The sequence below is a fragment of the Haliotis cracherodii genome, unplaced genomic scaffold, assembly GCF_022045235.1.
Source record: "Haliotis cracherodii isolate W230 unplaced genomic scaffold, xgHalCrac1.p SCAF_18, whole genome shotgun sequence".
NCBI lineage: Eukaryota > Metazoa > Mollusca > Gastropoda > Lepetellida > Haliotidae > Haliotis > Haliotis cracherodii.
In genome coordinates, this window is record NW_027266273.1 from 11,747,143 (window position 1) to 11,767,623 (window position 20,481).

The 20,481-nt window shown below is 40.6% G+C and overlaps 1 protein-coding gene across 5 annotated transcripts in view; it reads right to left on the reverse strand.

Moving 5' to 3' along the window:
- Positions 1-20,481, reverse strand: part of LOC139465772 (zinc finger protein 263-like) — a 94,204-nt gene that overhangs the window by 16,534 nt on the left and 57,189 nt on the right. The window contains exon 1 of one of the 5 annotated variants that reach the window (XM_071247664.1): positions 16,909-17,287. The exons of 3 other annotated variants lie outside the window; for them this stretch is intronic. The gene's annotated coding sequence lies outside the window, so the exon portion shown is untranslated. Of the gene's footprint in view, positions 1-14,153; positions 14,271-16,908; positions 17,288-20,481 lie in introns of those variants that run through there. One more of the 5 variants, XM_071247666.1, reaches the window with a different exon arrangement.

The following is a 20,481-nucleotide window of genomic DNA, read 5'->3' on the forward strand; positions in this document are numbered from 1 at the left end:
CAATCAACGTCGAGAATTCTACATTCCCAGCAGCATATAATTTAATGATATCCCTATATTGAAAACAAACAATAAAGGGTAGTTCTTGATGGAGATAATAAAGGTGGTGCTTTTGTAGTGTTGCGGATATCTTATACATACAACTTGTCGATTCTGGATGCAATGGCATCTATTAATGGAATGTTTCTGTTGTGGGTAGGTATTGTTCTGTTAAGACATGCCTGATTGTGTTTTCAAGCTCTGGCAGTATGGATCACTGCTCATGATTTGAGTAGTGGTGGGACAATACACGGATGCATGGGAGGATCGCAATATTTTACTTCCCGATCCAAGTATCGATCACAGTCGCACATGAAGGAAAAAATATTGATTAATACCTTAAATGTTTACTTCTTTACTTTTTGCGGCTGTTACACAAAACAATAATTAGTAGTGAAAATTGGTATTGAAAAAATATATATTTTCATCCATTGTGCCATTCTTGACACTGCCAACTGTAAATCATCAGTGTGCCATGTATTTGGCAATACTGTCAATGAAAAAGATGACTTAAGCACCACAGATAAGGGCACATGCAAGTATCGTGATACATATCAGATTGAACAAGGTATGGTGATACGTATCAGATCGTGAACAAGGTATCGTGATACGTATCGGATTGCACAGTTGGTGTATCGTCCCAGCCCTAATGCATAGTCCAGACAGGACTATATACAGGCTGCTGGAATATCGCTGACATCAGCCCCAAAGGAGCTTTCACTAACTTATAATGATACTCCATGAGTTGAAATTGTGTCCAGACTCAATTATTTACAGACCGCCTTCATATAGCTGGAACATTGCTGAGTGCAACGTTAAACAACAAACAAACAAACAGTTCTCAACTGCACCTTATTAATTACAGAAGACCAATAACACAACAACTGATAGAAATGGTGAAGGTAATTCCTGGAATATACCTGTATCACTGAAGTCACATCTCTGAACTTAAGCCATTCAGCTTTCCAACACTGACAACATGAAGGTCAGAAAAATTGCAAATATAAAAGAAACTGAGTTTTCCACTAAATGGTTTCATCTTGCCATTTCTTTCTCCACATAAAGTGTCTTGTAGGCAAGCTGCAAGACCTTGGTCTTTGTATGTTGCAAAACAAGGATAAAAATAAAGTCAATACCTTGGTGAAATTGTATGACAAGGTGAGGAGAAATGTGGTTTAACATCGCGTCCAAGATTATTGCAGTTATTTTGTAATGTGCATGTGTTTGTGTGTGTGGCTGCTTGTACTAGTCCGGACTGATTCCAATTTATAGTGCTGGCACACTGAAATACCAAGCTGAAGTTTAATATGAATACCCCACTCAGACACAGTATACCGACTCCAAACCGACCAGTCCTTGTTTTAGTCCCTTAATGCTGAACACCAGACAGGGTAACATCAAGTACCATCTTTTAATGTCTTTTGGTATGACACGGACGGGGATCAAACCCAGGACCTTCCGCTCTCCCGCGGACGCCTTACCACTAGACCACAGAGGCGGTCCACAATATGATGAGCATAGATGGGGTGAGGTGAAATGGGGTTTAATGTTGTGTTCAAGATTATTTCACTTATACAGCGATGTGCATGGATGAGAGAGTTTGCTGCTGAGTTAAGACAAATGCAGCATAAGAAATTGGCACTTGTCCTGTCGTCCTTGCCAAAGCGCCCAATAGTTAAGGTATTAAAAGGACAAGTAGAAATTTGCCGTTTTTTAAGAGTTTTACTTTATGTTATCAATAAAAGGACCAGTGGACTACAGCTGCAAATGCCTGTTTTGTTTCATTTATATTCACCACTATTTTGCCTCTTCGCCGAATGGATCTGTTCCAGCAGAATAAAACGGACTGGTTCCTCTCTGGTGTGGACATTTTATATATTAACAGAGCTCCAGATAAGCTTTTGGTGTTGTGGGTATTTTACCCATACATTTTAAAATCATTGGGTATCAGTAATTCTACCTGCGTATTCAAATTTCTGTTACCCACTAGTTTTTACACATGTGGGTATTTAAGTTAAATATTTAAAAACACTATTCATCTTGTCCCTGCAAACTGGTGTCATGTGGGTTCGAGAGCTTTATAGGACTCAAAAATACCACGATACTTCCACAAGAAAGTGTGATGGCAAATGATCATGATGTAACTGTCATCGTGGAGTTTGGCAAGGTTGACGGAATGCCCCTTTATAATTTCAAAATAAGTTGCTGATTTGCTAATCGAATACGCAGGGTTACTTCACAATATGATACTTCACAAGTTTTATTTTTGTAGCGTATCTGTAATGTTCGTTGCATATTTGATACGCTTGGATTATATTTTACTGTGTATTTCTGCATTTCTGATGCGTATTTCACGCAGATACGCAGCTTATCTGGAGCTCTGATCAAAATGCTGGCCCACAAGATGCCAGGCCACAGTTTAACAGGGATACCCACTCAGACACATTATACTGATTCCGAGCCAGCCAGTCCTTGTTGTCTCTCCCTTCTGGCAAGAGCCAGGAAGGGAAACAACAAGTACCATCTTATAACATCTTATGCTCCATCACACAAAAGCAGTCTGAACATAAAAGTACTCCATCTAATGTCTACCTAGCTTCAACCCAATCCCCATAAACCTACCGTCTTCTCACCTACACCCACAAGGACAATGGCAAGTATACAGCAATGGAAACCTAAGCCTAACAAACATGTATCTCCCATTACTGACATGACTAATGATCAAAACAAAAATGCCATCCTACTCCCCGTTCAAAACAAACCCACATTCCAACATCACGTTCGCAAACAGCAATCCAATTACAATAAGCCTACGATCAATATATACGGAAACTGAACATATCATCAATGTTAGATACGTTAAAAACACATATGAAAGAAGGTCCTTTCAATTAACAAAACATCGGTGAGGAATCGTTGGGCGGGGATCTACAAAGAAGCACTACAAGTTATGTGTTGTTAGCCCTTGTGGTTGAATAGGGCAGTTAGGTCTGTCCAACTCGGCAGTTGTATGACCAGGGAAAGTGGGACAATCAATATCATGCACTTCCTTCTATGGCGTGTATCTGCACTGAGCATAAAAGGCCAGTGTGTCGACCAATCAGCATCGATGATCGTTACTTACAACATCCTAGTTCAAGGTTTAATGAACATTTTTCTATGGGTGCGGAGGGTCACTGTGAAGCTTAAGTCGATGTATTGCCATTTATGGAATTAGACAGCCTGAAGACACTTAAAGTGCACATTATGGAATACCAACAAATGCCAAGTGTTTCCTGTGATACACAGGTATCTGAAAAATTATTCAAGTGAAATCGGAAGACTTTGATGACATTCTAAAGAAACCAGAGAAATGCTATGAGAAGATGTGACGCCACTTTGCTAGACAAAAGCAGAATGCTCAGGCCACATATTTTAGTTTTTGTTTCACGGGCCTGCCACCACTACTGGAGGAAGACTTTGATGACATTCTAAGGAAACCAGAGAAATGCTATGAGAAGATGTGATGCCACTTTGCTAGACAAAAGCAGAATGCTCAGGCCACATATTTTTAATTTTTGTTTCACGGGCCTCCCAACCCAACTGAAAAGCAGCTGGTTAAAGAAATACATTCAACATACAAATATTTATTTTAATAATAATATAGACCCTCTTGTACAATACAAAATGTTAGACATAAATTCTATGTCTACATCACTATGAGTGATTCAAGAGGCCACCTGTAGTTTTAACTCCTAGCCAAAACGACTTTCCATTTTCCTCTACCTTATCTCGATGTTTGATTGGTCAGTAACCTGTTAATGAAAATCAAGAGTAGGTACCATATTCAACGGAATAAGCGCCCAGGTAGATATAGGGGGCTCTTATTAACATATTATTTTCAGTTGAAAGATCGTAAATTTCGTGTTTTATGCTAACAGCCTGAAATGCTTACATATGACAGATATATTTTTCAAGAATTTAATTGCTCATAATTAAGGATGATATAACACATGAGTGCGTATTATACACGAATAAATAAGTCTTGTGTACATTGATCAATCGGAAGGGGTGCTGATTGGGATTGTTCAGTAGTCAATATATTAGCAAATATCACCGTGGGCGCTTATTAGAGCAGGGCGCTTATTATGTCGGATACGGTAATTAGAGATCGCAAGAACCATGAGAATGGAACCATCGGTTAGTGTACATGTACCGAAATGCGAGCCTCGAGACATTATATTATAACGTGGATAGCTTCGTGTAATGTTATCCTGATGACTCTGATCTTTGTGCATTGAAGCGAGGGGGCACAGGTCATCTAAAGCGCCCAAATTTGCTTAGCAGAGTTACTTCCCTTGGGCATGCCAGAAACCTATGATCGTGGGTTTGAATCCTAGTTCCCTCCGATTATGTTTCTTGGTTTGTTAGCACCATGCCTGTGCTCATTGTAAGGTTTCATCAAAGTGGTAAACATTGAGACCTGCATCACTTCAGGCTTTCATCCCACATCAAGCTGAAACCCTGTGATATAACTGGAATAATGTTTAAAGCAGTGTTAAACACTTCTCCGTCACTCAATGAAACCCTTAAGTTTTAACATAATGGTTATTACAAGGATTCCTTGACCTTCATGCTAATTTTGAGCAACACATACTAATTTTTATTTTTATGTACTCAAGCTATGCAATCAACCCCTATTTTGGCTGGTTCAGATTCAATTACTTACAAGCCACTGTGATACAACTTAGAATATTGTAGATTGTGGCTTTCAACAACATTCACTCACTCATAATGAGTCCTATCCATTCTCATGAGATGGTACAGCCTACTACAAATATTTCTATTCTCGACTACAGACACTTTTAAAACAAGATACCAACTTTATGATCCCAAAGATAATTTGGGTTACATCAGCATAAGGTCTCAACTTAATAATATATAAAGTTAATATATATACAAATACATGTACAGAATATTAAACGAGCTCCCGTGTAATACCACACCTATTCACAAGTTTCATAAAATTGGTTTTACACGGGATCAAGTTTAGTATTTACTTATTACTTGCCATTTGAGTGTGAATAGGCTGACACCTACACGATCCACGGCATAGTCCAATTGAGTTTAACAGAATAATACTTCAAACACGTCAAAAGTTGAAACGTATGAATCCAATACCATAAAACGGTCCACCTTTAGAATTCAGGCGTCCGTTCCACAAAATTATCGTAGCGCTAAGGTTATCGCAACTCACATACTTTAACTAACGACGTTGTGTTGTGTCGTTGTGCTACAATTGCCTTGTGGAACAGGGCCTTTCACCTCAAAGTTCACAATCACGTCACAATACCCGATTATGTAATTTGTGGAATTTTGTTGCAAGATCCATCAGCGAAACAATGCCAAGTGACGTCAGCCTAGTAACAAGGTTGCTGGGGTCATTGAGTGTGCATAAGCTCTTCTCAGTGATCTATCATCTCCACATGCACTGTTGTTGAATAAGCCAAGGGATGCTGAGAGCTTTCAATATTTGTTTGTGAAACGTGTTCCGAGAGTACAAAAGCATAGGCGTTTTGGTATTACACAATGTGCAATACAGCTGTATGTTTATTAAACGGGTGACCTCTTCAAAGGCAAGTAATAAAAGAACATCACAAACATTAGTAACATTCAATGTGGCACTAGCGAATATATCCTCAACTGTTTTTCACAAAAGTCATTGTAAAATTTGGTATTGTGATATGAATGAATTCCAGGCCGTTTATTCTGAAACATTTTGTCAGAAATTTGAATATTATGCGCAGAAAAAAATTACACCGTACCCTTTTAGCGAAGTCCGGCAAACGAACGGATGATGAGAAACTTCGTCAGTACAAATTCGAAATTTGAGATAAAAAATCACATGTTTATTTACCATTTAAATAGTATTTATTGTTCTGCTAGGCATTGTTTTATATCTAGGGATTAAGATTACCTTGTGTATTTTCTCGTAAAGTAAGCCGGAAACAGCAATCAGCTGTACACACGTTTTCTTGGAATCGACCGGTGATTCGGTCAAGACACACCCAATGATATAACTTTATAGGATTTTTAATGCAAGGATCGGCAACAATCGTATCTGAAACTATTTTATTTATCAGGAATAATATATTCCATTATTTTCTTAATTATATGTAGCCTTTACTAAACATATTTAAAATAATAATAACCCCAAGCGAAGCAGCTGATCGCTATTCCCGGGTATTATTTTTTACATGGAACCAGTCTGACCAGTCACCGTCAAGGCTCATGCGCACGTGATCGCATGATCGCGAGAATTTCATGTTGACATAGAATCGTCAAACAAAAACAAATATGACTTTTAACGAGTCAAAGTTTGTCATTTATGATATATGTACCCATTCTCTGTCAACTAAAGTTCGTTTCAAGGCGTCAATAGCGGTATCCTGATCAATACACATTCCCAATACACACTCCAACTACAAAATACACACAACCCAAAAGCCCATAAACCTATGGTTTTTAAACTACCTATAAAAATATTTGACATACCATTTTACAAAACCAGATAAATCAGTTCATTATTTTGTGCAAAGGAGTACACTATTTTCCTGAACAACACAGCTATCCCTCCTCCCCAAAGTCAACGACCTCATTACACGATAACTATTGATTTTTTACTTAACCCAATTTTCCATCTGTGGCAGATTTTGATTGTTTGTAGATACGAAGGGGTGAATGCACTACGGGACCTACGATCGTCAATCCAAAACAACAGCGAAATCAGATCTCCTAAAACAACAAAATCAGTCACAAACCGAGAGGTATTTCATAACATCACAAACTGTTTATCTGAAGACACGGCCATGTCAAATGACCACCCCTGCCATTTACCCTTCTCCTTGTATTTACAAGATCTCCAGACCATTGACGTAAATTGTGACTTACAAAGCAGCATCAGCGCGTGGCCTTACGATTCCCAGATCAATACTAGAGCAAGCTGGCCGTACTACGTCATCCAGTGGAGGGAACATCTCCAAATGGTCTTGTTTACTACATCCTACAAATGAGTGTGTTTGTAGCGCGTTGTTTTCATTGAACGCTTCACAACAGTGTAGATAAACAGGGGGTGGATGCTAGTTTAGGTTGGTGCTAAAAACAACACAGCGTTACTTGTATGTCAGTATGCTTGGGGCAATGAGACATGGTGCTAGTTAATATCATAAGTGAAAAGTAAACATAATTGTTCAGGCAAAACAGAAAGTTTCCTGTTAGTCAGATTAATCATGTTAATGGAAGATTTTGTTTATTGGCTTGTTGTTTAACAATATTCCAGCTATATGACAACTGTCTGTAAAAAATTGAGTCTGGACATGACAATTCAATGATTGACATCATTAGGCCAGGCTTTTTTTTTATTTTTTGGATTACAGATTTTTCAGCCAAAAGTCCAGATCAAAATAATACTGAAAATAAAGATATCTGTTACTGTTCCGTTTTGAGGTCTTCAACTGTTGCACTTGCAGAGAGTTTACCGGTGGTTTTCGTTTTGACGTGAATATATCTGCAATTCCCAAACTCCAACAACGTACAAAAGCTTGTTGTACAAAGTTCAAATGAATGTCATCTTTCAAAGTTTCTTGAGTTGATGCATATCTAAACGGGCGTTCATGGAAGATGACTGCATATATTTTTTTATTATTCTGAGTGAGCTAGGGTGGCAAGGATAGAGGTGGGTGTTTGGTGAGTGAAGGGGGTCGGAGTGAGTGAGTTTAGTGAGGTTAGATGGGTGTCTGATGAGTGAGGTCGGTTTTAGGTGAGTGAGTGAGTGAGTGAGTGAGTGAGTGAGTGAGTGAGTGTTTGTTTTTAGTGAGTGAGTGAGTGAGTGGGTGGGTGGGTGGGATTTAGGGTGGTGTTTGGTGAGTGAAGGGGGTCGGAGTGAGTGAGTTTAGTGAGGTTAGATGGGTGTCTGATGAGTGAGGTCGGTTTTAGGTGAGTGAGTGAGTGAGTGAGTGTTTGTTTTGAGTGAGTGAGTGAGTGAGTGAGTGAGTGAGTGAGTGAGTGAGTGAGTGAGTGAGTGAGTGGGTGGGTGAGTGAGTGAGTGAGTGAGTGAGTGAGTGGGTGGGTGGGTGGGTGAGTGAGTTTGTAAAATCCTTGACAAGGAAAAGTCTTACCACTATGCCACTTACATCCCCTATTCCTGTTACAACTAATCTACTTAACATCAAGGAAATAATCAGTAATAAGGGAAGGGATGCTAATTGCGTTAATTATAGAATGAACTTCTCAAGAACAAAGTACACAAGTCACCCTACATTTTGCTCTGAGGCTATGGGAATGTTTGACTGTGTGAGTAGCTCAAATCAAGACATATTGTCAGTACAGACCTCTCTTAACAGTCGTGATGTCACAATACGGCAATAGTGAGTGTGTGAGTGAGTGAGTAAGTATGGTTTTACGCCGCTTTTAGAAATATTCCAGCAATATCACGGCGAGGACACGAGAAATGGGCTTCACACATTGTACCCATGTCGGGAATCGAACCCGGGTATTCAGCGTGATGAGCGAACGCTTTAACTAGGCTACCCGACAGCCCCTCAATACGGCAATAGAGTATTATATCATGATACAAAGCCCACATTACAGTACATCGATCTGCAACCCCTGCATCACGACACATACCATACATTACATTTACAAGTTACATTGGTGTCATGTGAATAATAACACAAACTGTTCAACAATGACTTTACACAGATCTCTAGTACTTCCTGGTTGGCTACTAAGCATAACATTCATAATGCCCTCTAGCTAAAACCAGCAATATCACGGCGGGGAACACCAGAAATGGGCTTCGCACATTGTACCCATGTTGGTTAATCGAGCCCAGGTCTTCGGCATGACGAGCGAACGCTTTAACCACTAGGCTACCCTCGTTAGCAGACATGTTTTCCACTATTAGCTCTTATTTATTTTTGTGTTTTCAAATGTGAAGCAATAGAATTTAGTCGCCACAAGATATTTTTCAAGGTAGTCATTTGGCTACCTCTGAATTTTAGACAGTAGACAAATTGAAATTTAGGTCGAATTGGCAACCGTTTTAGTCGCAACTTTGAGGCCTCGTAAGTTCAATCTTATCCTTCAGAGGGGCATGAGAATTTAGGGTAAGTCCGAGTAACAAACAGTAAAGAGAAATTAGCACAAGCTCAAATCTAACAAACTGTGTTACCCCACCAAAGCTAAAAAGCTTGAAAAATCCCCCAAACGGGCGTGTCAAGTATACACTGCAAGAGTCTCTAAGACTGGCTCCGAACAGAAGAGTTCATTATTTGCGTCAGGGGTTGGCTACCTGCTGGGCTACTACCCGAGAGCCAAAACTACGAAGCCCTTTGTCGTCTTCAAGTGCCACATGGTGAAGATAATGGCTGGCGAAGACTGTGTCAGACCTCCAGAAACATCCTTCCATGATTGCTCTAATAGAACAGTTGTTATGTAGAGCAATGGTTGAGGCGGCCGCTCTGATTTCGTGAGGAGTATTCGTTCTTGGAGGATCAAGGTTAGCAATCTCGTAAGCCTGCATTATAACTGCACATAACCATTGTGATAAGGTGTTGCGACTAACTTCGGTTGAGGCCGTACAGGATATGGGAAAGAACAACCGTTTACTTGTGCCTCCCAGGATAAAAACTCATAGTGCGCTTACAGGGCACAAGAGGATTTCACCCTCATCTTCAACCCCCATAGAGATTGGTGGAATGGTGAAGGACCAATCGGATTGGCCTGGTAGCTGATTCTTCACAATGAAATCCCTGCACAGCCCAAGGTAAACTGCTCCTGTGTACCATACTCAAAACGGACACGGGTGATGTCAAGTGCACGTAGCTCACTTACCAGCGCAGCTGTGGCTTATCCAAGAGAAAAATTGTCTTCTTGGTGAGGTTGAAAAAGGATGACGTATTGAGGGGCTTGTAGGCATCTTCCCGAGGCAAGAGAGTTAACTGAATATAAAAGTCCAGTTTCCTCCCTTGCCGAACTAGGCTGGGATTATGGAGTTCCTTTTTGGCTGGACTAACGAGTCTATGCACAGTCCAATCAAAACCACGCACCGAAATCGAAATCCGGTTCGTAAACTGTCATGCAGAGTTCGGTCGATTGCAGGATTTGCAAAGCATGTGCATCGCCAACTCGTTGTTCCAGCCTAGTTCGGCAAGGGAGGAAACTGGACTTTTAAAGTCAGTTAACGCTCTTGCCTCGGGAAGATGGCTTGTAGGGGCCCGTACAATCCTCTAAGTGCCACATACTAATGCAAAGCGGGGCACGGAATTAGGCCTTCTGATCGTCAAACCTAAAAGAGTGCAGTAGTGCCTGTAGTTCCGTGACCTTAGTTATTTTGCTAGTTTCTGGCCAACACTGAATTAAGCGCTACCAAATACATCATAATGATGCTACCTTTTAAATGTCAATTGGTAAACATGGTTGACGGAGGAGACAGCGCTTGAACTTGAACTAGATAGCTGTGAATTCCGCAAGGGCACCTCTGAGGTGGTTCCTCATGTGACCAATCTGGCGTTGCTGGAAATCTTGTGCGCAGTGAAGTGCAGCTCCTCAGATGGCTGGGCCCCCGTGCCACCCTAGAATGCTGACTGCTATAGTCACAACACTTAGGGATCAAGGTAGGTAGTGCAAGACACTGAAAATCTTGCGGAACTAGTTGTGTCCAAAAGTGTACTTATTTTATAATAACCTATAAATCTGGTATGAAATATATTTGAAATTCATTAGTGCTGGATGAAGTTACAATCACCTATATCGAAACATCCTGAAAAAATATACAATGTGAAATTAATGAACGCTGCAATAAACTTACTGGAGTTTGTTCTTTGCATTGTATTGAAAAAATAAAGACATTGAAATTCAGAAATGCTAGATAAAGGGAAAAGCACATGTGCCAACATATTGAAAGAACAATTATCTTCATATAAACTCGACTGGTCAAGATTCGGGGTAGAATAGGTCTTCAGGAACCCATGCTTGCTGTAAAAAGTGACTAATGGAATTGGATGGTCAGGCTCACTGACTTTGTTGATGCATGTAATCGTATCCCAATTGCCTGGATTGATGCTCAATCACTGGATTGTCTGGTCCAGACTCGATTAATTACAGCTTGCCGAATATTTCTGAGTGCAGCATTACACAACAAACATGTTCTTATATAAACTGTCTTCAAAGATATAACAGCTTCTGAAAAGCAACATAATGTTTCTAGTAAGTGTCATCAAGACCAACTTATTAACGTCCCTCATAGCCATCAATGACATAAGCCATTTCATACAAACTCGGATTATACATATCAGTAACTAAAGCTCTTACTTGATCAGTGATTAAAATTATTCATTTCTCCATATAAAGGGCTTCCATCACTGTAGCCCAGTCTAAATTGGTAATATCATTAACCAGTTACCACAAGAACGAATGATTTGTAAGCTCACGTCTCTTTCTCTTCTTTGAAGACATACAGATCCAGAACCTACATTTCATAGACATATTGTTCTTTGTAAATAGCAGCAGAATCATCATTGTCAGAGCAACTGGCTGACAGATAAATGAATTAAGCACTCATGATATACAATAACAGCAAACCAATTGGTATGTCATCTTCACCACACGCACTGATATATCAAATATGGCCCAAAACATCAATAATTAAAAGGAGTCATTACGAAAGCAGGAAGTATTAGATGTCATAAAACAATTCAAGAGTAGCCGGAATCCAGGATTAGTTCAATTTTGATTACACACCATAGTCATATTTGGCACCAAAAATCAATACAGGTATGTTTCTCACCTGCCCCAGTTAACGAGTACTCTTGTGATGAGAATCCGCTATAAGGAAGTAGGAATAGGAGACACCAAGTAACAGCAGCCAGCCTTAGACAATATCTTGGATCAATACATACAAGCTTCACTGAGAACCATGAACGTCCACACAGCACCTGGCAGCATACTATCCATACACATACACACACAATACTGAATTCAGGGCAGTAAGTGAGCATGATACCACATTTGAGTTTATAATTTTGATGTTTCACGCTGCAGAAACAATATTCCAGCCATACCACAGCTGCTAATTTATATTACGATCCACTTTCCAAGCCCTAGGGTAAGGCGACACACATGCACAATAAGCCTGACAATTCAAACCATTTGGTCGCCTTGGTCGCCTTGGTCGCCTTGTTCAACTCAAAGGTCTGATGCTCAAATACACTGACCACTGCGCTATCTCAACGACCAACAACTGAAATGCGAGACATGCTGCTGAAATATGTCTTGTTATCTATTAGGCGTTCATTATTTTATGAAATTCTACCTTAAATGTTGTCATCCAGTTGAGGAGATATTGGGTTAGTTTGGCCCTATGGATTGCATGGTCAAGTTCAGTGACTTGGTTGATTCAATGTCATCACACTCCGACAGCATGGATCAATGGTTAGAATTTCAATCACTGGATTGTCTGGTCCAGATTCTGTTATTAACATTCAGTCATCATATAGCTGGAGGTCTCAGAAATTTACCACTTTGGTGAGTGAGTGATTTGGGTTTCTTGCTGCTTTTAACATTATTCCAGTTATATCATGGCATGTCAGCTTAATGTGGGAGGAAAGTCCGGAGCAGTGCAGGTCTCAGACGTTTACCCCTTCGGTGAAACCCACGAGCACGGGTATAGTGCTGACAAACCTAGAAACATAATCGAGGGGAACCGGGATTCGAACCCACAATCATAGGTTTCTGGTATGCCCAAGGGACGTAACTCTGCACAGCAAATTGCGGCGCCTTTGACGACTGGGTCACTCATGCTCCCCAACTTTAATGAACCCCAAGCACTTTAGTGAACCCCAAGAGCAAGGGAATAGTGCTGACAAACCAAGAAACATAATCGGAGCATTTAGGGATTCGAACCCACCATTACAGGTTTGCTGTGTGCCTAATGGACGCATTCTGAACAGCGAATTAAGGCGCCTTGGACGTCTGGGCCAACTGTGCCCCTTCAAATAGCTGGAATATTGCTAAGGACTAATTGACCAATCATATGAAACATTTTGCAAACAGTAAAGAACAGCATTGGATCAAATTCAAACTGTACACCAGGCAAATAGCTGATGAATGTTATAGAACATGATTCACTACATCGCTCCAATAACCAGCAACTGAAAGTACTGTGACAGCTTTCCATCAACCATTAGTTTCAGATGTCTGCTGCACTAGCTGATACAAGGCTATTATTTCCACACAAGAAAATAGGCTGCTAAATACCAGGGACTGTTCCACAAAGCTATTGTCACACTATTACTATCGTTACAGCATGGGAGTTACAATCACCTAGCAGCTCAATAGCAGCTTCAAGAAGATAATCGTTCGTTCGTTATTCAGGTTTAACGCCGCTTTTAACAGTATTCCAATGATATCACGGCGTGTCAGCTTAATGTGGGAGGAAAGCCTGAAGTGATGCAGGTCTTAGACGTTTACCACTTCGGTGAAACCCACGAGTACGGGTATGGTGATGACAAACCTAGAAACATAATCGGGGCGAACATGGATTCGAACCCACAATCATAGGTTTCTGGTGTGCCTAAGGGACACAACTCTGCCCAGCGAATCGCGGCGCCTTAGACGACTGGGCCACCCGTTCCTCCAGAAGATAATCAGTTCTGGGCCAGGCAAAGCAGGGGTTGAAAGCATGAGCAACAATCCATCCAATCACATTATTACATTTAGCTAGGTCACACATTGTTACTATACTGCCCTGTACAACAGGCTCAGAGATCATTCTAACCTGCAGATAACATTTCTGTCCTTACGCATCAAAACAACTTAGACAAAATCAGAACAGCATTATATATTTCATATTTTTGTCCCAAATATGAAACTAGTAGCATTTTTACAAAGGCCTCCCCATGAATAAGACCTTCTACAGATACACATCTGATTGTTTTGTCTTTGCTGTCAGTGAACCCACCAAAATACTGCCTTTATTAATACATACTATCAAATTGTATATCTGAATAATCCAAATACATTTTTCACACAAAACGCCCTTCTCTGAAGACCGAATACAGGGAAATAACACTTACATCAATAGTGTTCCACTCATTTACCAGCAAGAAGTCACTGCTGCAGACAGCAGTCAATAAGCTTACATGGCAAGTCATTAACGTCTGAGAAGTCGGGGCAAACAACTGTTCCCTTCATTAGCATCACACCCACAAACGATTAGTTACAAATTGTACACGACTGGGCAAGAAGTGGAGTCATCTGACCACATGCTTCTCGACATAAACATCCTTTCACACAGTCCCTACTTCTCACTACACCAACTATGCACTGCACTACCCTATGACATCAGATAAAGCCTTCATCAAGGGCCCATCCTCTTTCTCGGAACCACTGTTCGGGAGGGGGGAGAGAGTGCGTGATGGGGGACAGGGATACTGTTTTCTATTGAGTTATCTCCCTTTGACCTGCTGTAAAGGGTGTGGTTTCATGTCAATGATTTTATTGACTTCCCTGTTAATGTGAGCCCTTTGAGGCAATCAATCTGGATTTCATTTGCTCATCAACATATTACAAATAATACATTAATACACTGTTTGAGTACAATGCAAAGTTGTACATTACTTACAGCTTAGAATCTTCATTTTGCGTTAACTTTGAATACAAATCTAATATGGAGTTGCCATAGATGCTGTTTGTTTCTTTGTTAAACGCAGTGCTGCGCAATATTCCAGCAATTTGACTGCTTCGTCAGAGTATAATGAAAAACGGCATTTAGAGTTGGAGTCAACAGATTACATATCATTATTTGGGAAAGTAAATGGAATCTCTTTAAAGTACAATCCTGACTCTACAAAGTTATTGATTAGATGCCACAGCCTGGAATTTCTGTTCAGTACTCCTGCACCAATGAAAACCTCAACCCTACACTAATCATCTTCCCTAATCATAGAAGATCTTCACAATCCCATGAATCACTAGCCTAGTCCAAATCCTTTCACTAATCACCTGCACTAACCTTGTCTAAACCCTTACGTTGAAAATCTAAACACATCCTAACAAGTCTTTGCCATAGCCCTGTACTCTACCCTACACTACTCACAACAGATCTCTGCCGTTACCCCAGACAGAAACAACCATTCCCCTGCCCCTCCCCCAGCCACCAAGTCTTTCAACCCCGACCTGTCCCGCCCATGACTTATCCCCATTAATCCCCATTAATCCCCTTCCCCGCAAGCTGCCTCCACCTTGACCCAGATCTTCTGACCATTCCCTCGTATTGATAGATATATTGATCTTCCACTGCCGCCACCGCCACCACCCTACCGAGCTGTTCAACATTCAGTGCTCCACGCCCGACCTCCTTGCAAACACCAGCACCTACGTCTAGTTACATACAGGCGGCCCAGTCTCACCTAATCAATACCACGACTTCCTTGAGAGCTGTACACTACTTTTCAGCACACTTCACATGATGCAATACCTCTACCACCTCACCTGTTCCCTGTGCTGAAACCATTACGACTCCCAAATTTCATCCCCATTGCTACAGATGCTACATGTCTATGATGGCAGTTTGTAGTAAGGATGTACTTCTGGCTACGCAAGCACAGTATGTGCCATTGACCTACAAACCTTCTATATCAAGCACAGAGAAAAATCAATTAACGCATCAGTGCCATAAAATACTTATCTACATTGCCGTAGCTGTGACTTGTATACCATAAACAGTTTACATTGCAAACAATAAAAAAACCCATCAAGGCCCAAATATCATTTTACTGAAACATTGGCATTCAAATTCATCTTAATGTATTTTATTTGTATTTATGCTCTTATTAGTGCCCTAGGGGCGGTCGGGTAGCCTAGTGGTTAAAGCGTTCGCTTGTCACGCCGAAGACCCCGGTTCGATTCCCGACATGGGTACAATGTGTGAAGCCCATTTTTGGTGTCCCCCGCCGTGATATTGCTGGATATTGCTAAAAGCGGCGTAAAACCATACTCACTCACTATTAGTGCCCTATCTAACAGCTGAATCACAATCAAATGTGAACATCAACAAATGTGATACATTAGGAATATGTAGCATCCATTAATATAATAGTCAGTTAACATTCATTATTCAAAACTATAATCACCGATTATTCAAAAGAGAATAGTTCACCAAAGTAACATGTCGCATGTTTAACATAACACCAGTATAAAAGCACAGCCTATAGTATGAGTGGTTTAACAAATCGAAATCACTCAGAGAGTTGAGTATAGACTCCAGGTGTAATCACAACCTGCTTGTAACAGAGCAAGAATATTTGACCTAATTACCAGCAAAGCATCGGAACCAGGAAGGAGATCCACACACGGGTTGAGCCTCTCTACTTACCACGAGAAATCATCATTGCTTCACGTCAGGGATATACAGAATTTCTACATTGACTTCTTTTTCGTTAATTAACTTTTTTTTACATCCGTCAATAACTTCTGCGTCAATTTATCTTCCCATACAACTTCTATTACATCAATGGTAAAATATGACCAAGTTGAAAAAGTTTTAAGTATCAACATGACAAATGACTCATTATTCATTCTACAAAATGTACAGATATTATTATTAATACATAAACATTATTTCATGTGTAAAAGTTATAATTCAAAATAATTCCTAAATAAAATTCTTTTTAAAAATCATAAAGTACTTACAAATCGTACAGACTCAAAGAAAACAAATTACAAAAATTATTCATTGAGTATGTTAACAAAGTTAATTGAAATACACTAATAATCATCTAATAGTTAAATAATACAAGAGGAAAACACACACTATGTGTTAAGCCTTACCTTACGCCGGCAAAACACTCCATCTTATTCCCTCTGTTGAACTCACACCCTCTCGCTCACATGCACACACGCCAAATACGTTTCTATTGTAAAGGATCCTCGTCTCACCAGCACATCGTAAATGAATCAATACCGTTCATTGATCAGCCTGCGCCGTATTGACCAATCACAAGCTGACCGACATATCCTCTCTGTACCTAGCCGGGTCACTACGGCCCAAGGGCTGTCCTTTAATGAGACTGGCTCACTGCCATCATGGCTCTTCCTTTCAGTCCAGCCTGTCAGTGAAAACAATCACAAGGTCTTCGATCTGCCCACTTGGGCCCTGCCCTTGGAGCAATGCAGCACTGGACCATCTAGGCAGTGACTGTATACTGCACTGTGTGTATACTATGTGCGGTGGTGGCGCTAAGGAGGAGGCCATGTTTACACTGCCAGTCACCGGGGTCAAGCCGTACAGCCAGCCACTGTAGATGTGTATTCACAGAAGCAATTTCAACTTTGACCTCCTTCCCCAGGTTTAGCTTTTCCACAGATGGAGGCTCCTGGCACTGGTTATGCCCAAGCTCTCTTTCACTTATTCAGCATACATATGTAGTTGGTGTCCGACACAGGGCACGCAACCGACATGCTCCCCTCCCCCATTATCTATTGCCATTAACAAGCCACATAGCTATGCTGAAGTGTTGTAGCGTTATGTAGGTCAGTTCACGAAAGGGCTCAATGGCAGAATTGATTAGTTAGAGACGGCCCTCACCTGAGACCGCCATGCACACATCCTCCCCCACCTCCCTCCCAGAGAACACATTAGATGTCAACACAGGCTTTGATGCCTCCTCCTCGCTGCTGGTCATACACGTGAAGATTCGAGTTAGAATAGGTCTTCAGCAACCCATACTTGCCATAAAAGTCAACTATGCTTGTTGTAAGAGGCGACTAACGGGATCGGGTGGTCAGGCTCGCTGACTTGGTTGAGGCATGTCATCGTATCCCAATTGCGTGGATCGATGCTCACGTTGTCAATCACTGGATTGTCTGGTCCAGAGTTATTATTTAAAGACTGCCGTCATATAGCTGGAATATTGCTGAGTGCAAGAGTCCCAGTCAGGATCATTGGAACATCATACATGCAGAACTTTTTACACCAGTTAACAAGTATATATAGACTACTCAGCAAGCTCCTGTCTAATACCACAACTATTCACGTGTTTCATAAAATTATTTATAACTTGCCTTTTTTTAACATCATTAGATTTTCACTGTTGTGTGTGAATATGCAGACACCTACATGATCATGATGATCCACAGCATAATCTAATTGAGTTTAACATAATGATACTTCATACACGTCAAACGTTGACACATATTAATGTAATACATTACAATGGTCCACCTTTAGAATTCAGGTGTCAGTTCCATAAAGTTGTTGTAGCGCTAAGGTTATCGAAAGTCACATAGTTTAACAGAAACTTCTGACTGTCGTTGCGCTACAGTACGATCGCCTTGTGGAATGGGCCCTGCACCAAAAGGTTTACAATCAAGTCACAATACCCGATGAGGAATTTTGTTGCAAGATCCACCAGCGAAACAATGCCATGTGACGTCAGCCTAGTAACAGGGTTGCTGGGGTCATTGAGTGTGCAAGCTCCCTCTCAGTGATCTTTCACCTCCACATGCAATGTCGTTAAATAGGCCCAGGGATGTTGGGAGCTTTCATATTTGTTCATGAAACTTGTTCCCGCAGGACATCAGTATGCAGTTTGGTGTGTAATATAGCTGTATGGTTTTTTAAACGTGTGATCTCTTCACCGGGAAGTAATAAAGTGTAACATTTAAAATTCTGTAATTTTTTTAGGCTAAAAAGTCACTGCAACTTGATATGTGATCATGGTGATATGTGGAATAATATTTTCCCATTTAATGTTTTTGGTACATTACTTATAGATTGTGAAACTGGTATTCAGTTTCTAGGATACTGAGACATTAGAAGCCTCTTTTTATACTTAAGTCTTGCTATAATGTCACAACCTAGATCTGATGTCAAATGATTCTCATATGGAGCCAAGTACACAAGTACTTAGACTAATATATGGTCCATGAATTGGATTATTACACAATACATTTCTTTCATCTAAAATTGAAAAAGATCATTTTCCTGGTGTTCATTTGCAGCTATGAAATAGAGCTGGCAAGACTTGCCTTTATTGGTTTTGTTTTCATAATGTACATATATTCCAGTCACGGTGCATGAGCAACAAGTACTGTCTGTCATTCACACAGCCCTGAAAGGGATTCCTGGACAGAACCAGGACCAGACTTATAGTCGTGAGTGAGTGAGTAGGGTTCATAGCTTCTAGATGATCGTAACTCCCATACTTTAACTTAGACATATGACAGTCGTAGCGCTAAGACAATCGCAACTCGCATGCTTATAAAGACAATCGTAACTCCCATAATTTAACATAGACATATGACAGTCACAGTGCTGAGACAATCGTTACTCCCATACTTATAAAGACGATCGTAACTCCCATACTTTAACATGGACATATGACAGTCATAGCGCTAAGACAATCGTAACTCCCATACTTTAACATAGACGTATGACAGTTGTAGCACTTAGACAATCGCAACTCCCATGCTTATAAAGACAATCGTAACTCACATACTTTAACATAGACGTATGAGTCACAGCGCTAAGACAATCGTAACTCCCATGCTTATAAAGACGATCGTAACTCCCATACTTTAACAGACGTATGAGTCACAGCGCTAAGACAATCGCAACTCCCATGCTTATAAAGACAATCGTAACTCCCATACTTTAACAGACGTATGAGTCACAGCGCTAAGACAATCGTAACTCCCATGCTTATAAAGACAATCGTAACTCCCATACTTTAACATAGACGTATGACAGTCGTGGCACTTAGACAATCGCAACTCCCATGCTTATAAAGACAATCGTAACTCCCATACTTTAACATAGACGTATGAGTCACAGCGCTAAGACAATCGTAACTCCCATGTTTATAAAGACGATCGTAACTCCCATACTTTAACAGACGTATGAGTCATAGCGCTAACATCACTTTGTAGAACGGGGCCTAGGTGATTACAGTATGACCACACCATGATCATTCTATTGACCACTGGTTTCCTTGCCCTGATTCAATTACTTGTGAATATTGCTGTCTGCAGTGTAAAACCATATTTACTCACTCTTTTGAAGTTGTTTAAAATTACCACCGCTCGACATCCGTCATTGACATCCTAGCTAGTGGTCCTAAGTACATAATTTCCTCCTATACACTTGTCCAAAGTGATGACCAATCCTGCACTGAAATGTAGGTCAATACAACTGGCACAGTTCAAAAGCACTGTATACCATTGTAAATGTTATTGACCATTTATTGACCGCGGGGTCGCATGGCACGGTGGAATTACAGCTGATCGATAGCACTCATGAATTGGGTCAGACAGTAACTAACAGCTTGAAGACTCTAAAACTGCCCTGTCAGGAATTGGGTATGTCTCTTGTCAGACCTTAGTGCAGCCATGGGGACATCACTT